Source organism: Somniosus microcephalus, chromosome 3 (assembly GCF_052327205.1).
Source record: "Somniosus microcephalus isolate GS21.2 chromosome 3, FLI_Smic_1.0, whole genome shotgun sequence".
NCBI lineage: Eukaryota > Metazoa > Chordata > Chondrichthyes > Squaliformes > Somniosidae > Somniosus > Somniosus microcephalus.
In genome coordinates this window covers 5,123,039-5,129,790 of record NC_140989.1, presented here as the reverse complement: position 1 = coordinate 5,129,790, position 6,752 = coordinate 5,123,039, and the positions used below count along the sequence as shown (strand labels likewise).

The window sequence follows — 6,752 nt, the reverse complement described above, 5'->3', positions numbered from 1 at the left end:
GTCGTGGACCGGTCCATGTCCCAGTGCCGGGGGTCGTGGGTCGGTCCATGTCCCGGTGCCGGGGGTCGTGGGTCGGTCCATGTCCCGGTGCAGGGGGTCGTGGACCGGTCCATGTCCCAGTGCCGGGGGTCGTGGATCGTTCCATGTCCCGGTGCCGGGGGTCGTGGACCGGTCCTGGTGCCGGGTGTCGTGGACCGGTCCATGTCCTGGTGCCGGGGGTCGTGGACCGGTCCATGTCCCGGTGCAGGGGGGTCGTGGACCGGTCCATGTCCCGGTGCCGGGGGTCGTGGATCGTTCCATGTCCCGGTGTCGTGGGTCGGTCCATGTCCCGGGGGTCGTGGGTCGGTCCATGTCCCGGTGCCGGGGGTTGCAGTGTTTTGATGCACAGTTTTGGAATGATGAGTTCCTTGAGGTTCAGTCGTCCGTGTATGGCGAGGGATATTATTCCTGGGCTACAAATCAATGGATAAAGTTGTGTCTGCCACTCAGTGAAATGCAGCTCATGTGTCGCTGTGGTGAGTCAGTGAGATGTTTTCAGAATGTTCAGCTGCAGTCAGGATCATTCTGATACAACATTGTTCCAATGTCACTGTGTAGGTATCTTGGTCCAAGTGTTTTTAATCTGCTGTAAAGATCAGCTGGTCTCGCTGGTAAAGTGAACTATTACTGCCACAAAAAATGCCTAAATCCCACACCTGTTGTGTTTTTGCTGCAGTATTTTTTCCACAGCACGTTGTCTGGTTAAGTGGGTCAATGACACGCAAACACTTGTGCTTCCTTCCAGGTGTCTGCGGCTGCTGTGGAGCTCTGCGCCCACGCTACAAGAGACTAGTGGACAACATCTTCCCCGAGGACCCCGAGGTAAACAGCTTCCCCTTTATTTAAAGCATTTATTTGTAAGATTGAGTGGTCAGCGATGCACTCGCAGGTTCTGCAGGCAGGGCACTTGCTGAATGTATTTCCCTGTAGCATCCACTTGAAGATAGTGCAGAGGAGTATCAGGTCGAGTAGTGTGCCCAGACTGACAGGGTGCGGGTTTCTATTCACAGTGGTCTCCAAGGCAAGGTCACTATGCTTTGCTTCTGTTCTTGGCCTGATTACTCTCCCCTCCCTCTCTCTATGGAAGGAGCGGGACTCCTTCCTGTGGTGCAGTTGGGCGAGTCAGTTACCCTCTGGTGCCTTGTCCAAGTGGATTCCAATGTAGCGATTTGACAATGCTGCTCCATCCTGTGCATCCCACACGCCTGCACCAATACATCCAGTGGGTCGGGTGGGGCAGTGGGGTCATTGTCTAGTGACAACTTCGACCGTTCACTCTGCTGTTACCCAGTGGTTTTGAGGCCAGTTATATAGGCCCAGATATTCCGATCGTTGGCCTCCCTCCCGCGGGCGGAGGCCTACGGTCTGGAAAAATCTGCGCCCTTACCCGAGGGCTCCCGGGAAGCACAGAGTTCCGCTGCTGGGCCTCTCCAAAGTGCCGGTGTGCAGGGCCCACGTATCCTAGAGGCGCAGGTAGTTCGCAGCGTCCCTGGGATCACCTGGGCCATGGGGAGCCAATCACAGAAAGGAATCTCCCTTCATACATTTGTCAGGAAGACCTGTCAAATATATGAATGGGGATCACCCCCAAAACATAGTAAAACTTCAAATACATTTAAAACAAATCATATTTTTAAAATGACTTGATATCACATAAATTAACTATTTTAAACAAAAATTTTAATTAAAGTTTTTAACGGGGCTAAAAATAAACTTACCTTTCTTTAAAGTATTTTTAAATGATAAATCAGTGGAAACTTTTTTTTACTTTTTTCAACTCTTATCCTGGTAAAAGCGGGCCTTACGCAGGTTTTTACCAGGCGCAAGATTTGTAAGGGTTTTCTGCGGGCGGAGGGTCTCCAAAAAGCGGAACTCTCTGCCCTTCTCCTCGGCAGGCGGACGATCGGTCAAGAGCTTTCTTGACAGATCGGAAATGCCGGTTTCCAGCGTATGTACTGCGCATGCCTAAAACCGGCATTTCCAATGTCCCTACGGGTGAGTACACAGTGCGCAGCTACCCATAGGGACCGGAATATCCGACCCATAAAGTCCAAACTAATGCTCTTGCTGATATCACCTAACTCCGCTCAGAGCCCAGCGCAGCCCTCGGGGACCTTGTGGTCTGGATGGTTCAGTATACATTCCAACCCCCCCGGTCCATGCTCACACTCTCCGACCCCCCCAATTCACTCTGACTCTCCGACCCCCCAATTCACTCTGACTCTCCGACCCCCCCAATTCACTCTGACTCTCCGACCCCCCCAATTCACTCTGACTCTCTCTCCGACCCCCCCAATTCACTCTGACTCTCCGACCCCCCCAATTCACTCTGACTCCCCGACCCCCCCAATTCACTCTGACTCTCTCCGACCCCCCCAATTCAATCTGACTCTCCGACCCCCCCAATTCACTCTGACTCTCCGACCCCCCCAATTCACTCTGGCTCTCCGACCCCCCCAATTCACTCTGACTCTCCGACCCCCCCAATTCACTCTGACTCCCCGACCCCCCCAATTCACTCTGACTCTCCGACCCCCCCAATTCACTCTGACTCCCCGACCCCCCAATTCACTCTGACTCTCCGACCCCCCCAATTCACTCTGACTCTCCGACCCCCCCAATTCACTCTGACTCCCCGACACCCCCAATTCACTCTGACTCTCTCCGACCCCCCCAATTCACTCTGACTCTCCGACCCCCCCAATTCACTCTGACTCTCCGACCCCCCCAATTCACTCTGACTCTCTCCGACCCCCCCAATTCACTCTGACTCTCTCCGACCCCCCAATCACTCTGACTCTCCGACCCCCCCAATTCACTCTGACTCTCCGACCTCCCAATTCACTCTGACTCCCCGACCCCCCCAATTCACTCTGACTCTCCGACCCCCCCCAATTCACTCTGACTCTCCGACCCCCCCAATTCACTCTGACTCTCCGACCCCCCCAATTCACTCTGACTCTCCGACCCCCCCAATTCACTCTGACTCTCCGACCCCCCCAATTCACTCTGACTCTCCGACCCCCCCAATCACTCTGACTCTCCGACCCCCCAATTCACTCTGACTCTCCGACCTCCCAATTCACTCTGACTCCCCGACCCCCCCAATTCACTCTGACTCCCCGACCCCCCCAATTCACTCTGACTCTCCGACCCCCCCAATTCACTCTGACTCTCTCCGACCCCCCCAATTCACTCTGACTCTCCGACCCCCCCAATTCACTCTGACTCTCCGACCCCCCCAATTCACTCTGACTCCCCGACCCCCCCAATTCACTCTGACTCTCCGACCCCCCAATTCACTCTGACTCTCTCCGACCCCCCAATTCACTCTGACTCTCCGACCCCCCCCAATTCACTCTGACTCCCCGACACCCCCAATTCACTCTGACTCTCTCCGACCCCCCCCAATTCACTCTGACTCTCCGACCCCCCCAATTCACTCTGACTCTCCGACCCCCCCAATTCACTCTGACTCTCTCCGACCCCCCCAATTCACTCTGACTCTCTCCGACCCCCCCAATTCACTCTGACTCTCCGACCCCCCCCAATTCACTCTGACTCTCCGACCTCCCAATTCACTCTGACTCCCCGACCCCCCCAATTCACTCTGACTCTCGACCCCCCCAATTCACTCTGACTCTCCGACCCCCCCAATTCACTCTGACTCTCCGACCCCCCCAATTCACTCTGACTCTCCGACCCCCCCAATTCACTCTGACTCTCCGACCCCCCAATTCACTCTGACCTCTCCGACCCCCCCAATTCACTCTGACTCTCCGACCCCCCAATTCACTCTGACTCTCCGACCTCCCAATTCACTCTGACTCCCCGACCCCCCCAATTCACTCTGACTCCCCGACCCCCCAATTCACTCTGACTCTCCGACCCCCCCAATTCACTCTGACTCTCTCCGACCCCCCCAATTCACTCTGACTCTCCGACCCCCCCAATTCACTCTGTCTCGACCCCCCCAATTCACTCTGACACTCTCCGACCCCCCCAATTCACTCTGAGTCCCCGACCCCCCCCAATTCACTCTGACTCTCCGACCCCCCCAATTCACTCTGACTCTCCGACCCCCCCAATTCACTCTGACTCTCCGACCCCCCCAATTCACTCTGACTCTCCGACCCCCCCAATTCACTCTGACTCTCCGACCCCCCCAATTCACTCTGACTCTCCGACCCCCCCAATTCACTCTGACTCTCCGACCCCCCCAATTCACTCTGACTCTCCGACCCCCCAATTCACTCTGACTCTCCGACCCCCCCAATTCACTCTGACTCTCCGACCCCCCCCAATTCACTCTGACTCTCCGACCCCCCCAATTCACTCTGACTCTCTCCGACCCCCCAATTCACTCTGACTCCCCGACCCCCCCAATTCACTCTGACTCTCCGACCCCCCCAATTCACTCTGACTCTCCGACCACCCCAATTCACTCTGACTCTCCGACCCCCCCAATTCACTCTGACTCTCCGACCCCCCCAATTCACTCTGACTCTCCGACCCCCCCAATTCACTCTGACTCTCTCCGACACCCCAATTCACTCTGACTCTCCGACCCCCCCAATTCACTCTGACTCTCCGACCCCCCCCAATTCACTCTGACTCCCCGACCCCCCCAATTCACTCTGACTCTCCGACCCCCCCAATTCACTCTGACTCTCCGACCCCCCAATTCACTCTGACTCCCGACCCCCCCAATTCACTCTGACTCTCCGACCCCCCCAATTCACTCTGACTCTCTCCGACCCCCCCAATTCACTCTGACTCTCTCCCGACCCCCCCAATTCACTCTGACTCTCCGACCCCCCCAATTCACTCTGACTCTCCGACCCCCCCAATTCACTCTGACTCTCCGACCCCCCCAATTCACTCTGACTCTCGACCCCCCCAATTCACTCTGACTCTCCGACCCCCCAATTCACTCTGACTCTCCCGACCCCCCCAATTCACTCTGACTCTCCGACCCCCCCAATTCACTCTGACTCTCCGACCCCCCCAATTCACTCTGACTCTCCGACCCCCCCAATTCACTCTGACTCCCCGACCCCCCCAATTCACTCTGACTCTCGACCCCCCAATTCACTCTGACTCTCCGACCCCCCCAATTCACTCTGACTCTCTCCGACCCCCCCAATTCACTCTGACTCCCCGACCCCCCCCAATTCACTCTGACTCTCCGACCCCCCCAATTCACTCTGACTCTCCGACCCCCCCAATTCACTCTGACTCTCCGACCCCCCCAATTCACTCTGACTCTCCGACCCCCCCCAATTCACTCTGACTCTCCGACCCCCCCAATTCACTCTGACTCTCCGACCCCCCCAATTCACTCTGACTCCCCGACCCCCCCAATTCACTCTGACTCTCCGACCCCCCCAATTCACTCTGACTCTCCGACCCCCCCCAATTCACTCTGACTCTCCGACCCCCCCAATTCACTCTGACTCTCCGACCCCCCCAATTCACTCTGACTCTCCGACCCCCCCAATTCACTCTGACTCTCCGACCCCCCCAATTCACTCTGACTCCCGACCCCCCCAATTCACTCTGACTCTCCGACCCCCCCAATTCACTCTGACTCTCCGACCCCCCCCAATTCACTCTGACTCTCCGACCCCCCCAATTCACTCTGACTCTCTCCGACCCCCCCAATTCACTCTGACTCCCCGACCCCCCCAATTCACTCTGACTCTCCGACCCCCCCAATTCACTCTGACTCTCCGACCCCCCAATTCACTCTGACTCTCCGACCCCCCCAATTCACTCTGACTCTCCGACCCCCCCAATTCACTCTGACTCTCCGACCCCCCCAATTCACTCTGACTCTCCGACCCCCCCAATTCACTCTGACTCTCCGACCCCCCAATTCACTCTGACTCTCTCCGACCCCCCCAATTCACTCTGACTCTCCGACCCCCCCAATTCACTCTGACTCTCCGACCCCCCCAATTCACTCTGACTCTCGACCCCTCCCAATTCACTCTGACTCTCCGACCCCCCCAATTCACTCTGACTCTCCGACCCCCCCAATTCACTCTGACTCTCCGACCCCCCCAATTCACTCTGACTCTCCGACCCCCCCAATTCACTCTGACTCCCCGACCCCCCAATTCACTCTGACTCCTCGACCCCCCCAATTCACTCTGACTCTCCGACCCCCACCCCCAATTCACTCTGACTCTCCGACCCCCCAATTCACTCTGACTCTCCGACCCCCCCCAATTCACTCTGACTCTCCGACCCCCCCAATTCACTCTGACTCTCCGACCCCCCAATTCACTCTGACTCTCCGACCCTCCCAGTTAATGCTGACACACTCTCAGTTCAAGCTCTCACTCTCCCATCCCACATTTCCTGGCCCAATACTTCTCCATTCAGCACAAGTTGACAGTCTTCTGCCCTCCAAGAGGCTGATTTGAAGCAGGCATTGTACTGTCCATACTGAAGTTAATTGTGGCCCTCTCCACTCCTCCCCCCTCCTGCCACCCCCTCAGCCCTGCTGCAGACAGCTGAGCTTTCCTTTGTAAGAGACTCTCTGAGTTGCATTCCCACCCCCACTAGGCAGAGGAATGAATCGCTTTCAACAATAATATGTTGCGACCAAAGCTTTTGAGAGGCTCTGTCAATACGGGCATGCAGACTGTGCCCGGAAAACACTCACTGTCTTGATCAAATGTGAAGAGTTCGCCTATACGGAGTCC

General features: G+C 56.5%; 1 protein-coding gene across 1 annotated transcript in view; it reads left to right on the top strand.

Moving 5' to 3' along the window:
- Window positions 1–783: 783 nt before the first annotated feature.
- LOC147120803 (protein EFR3 homolog B-like) overlaps window positions 784–6,752 on the top strand; it is a 133,037-nt gene continuing 127,068 nt past the window's right edge. Inside the window, exon 1 of the mRNA XM_085977130.1 lies at window positions 784–861. The gene's annotated coding sequence lies outside the window, so the exon portion shown is untranslated. The remainder of the gene's footprint in view (window positions 862–6,752) is intronic.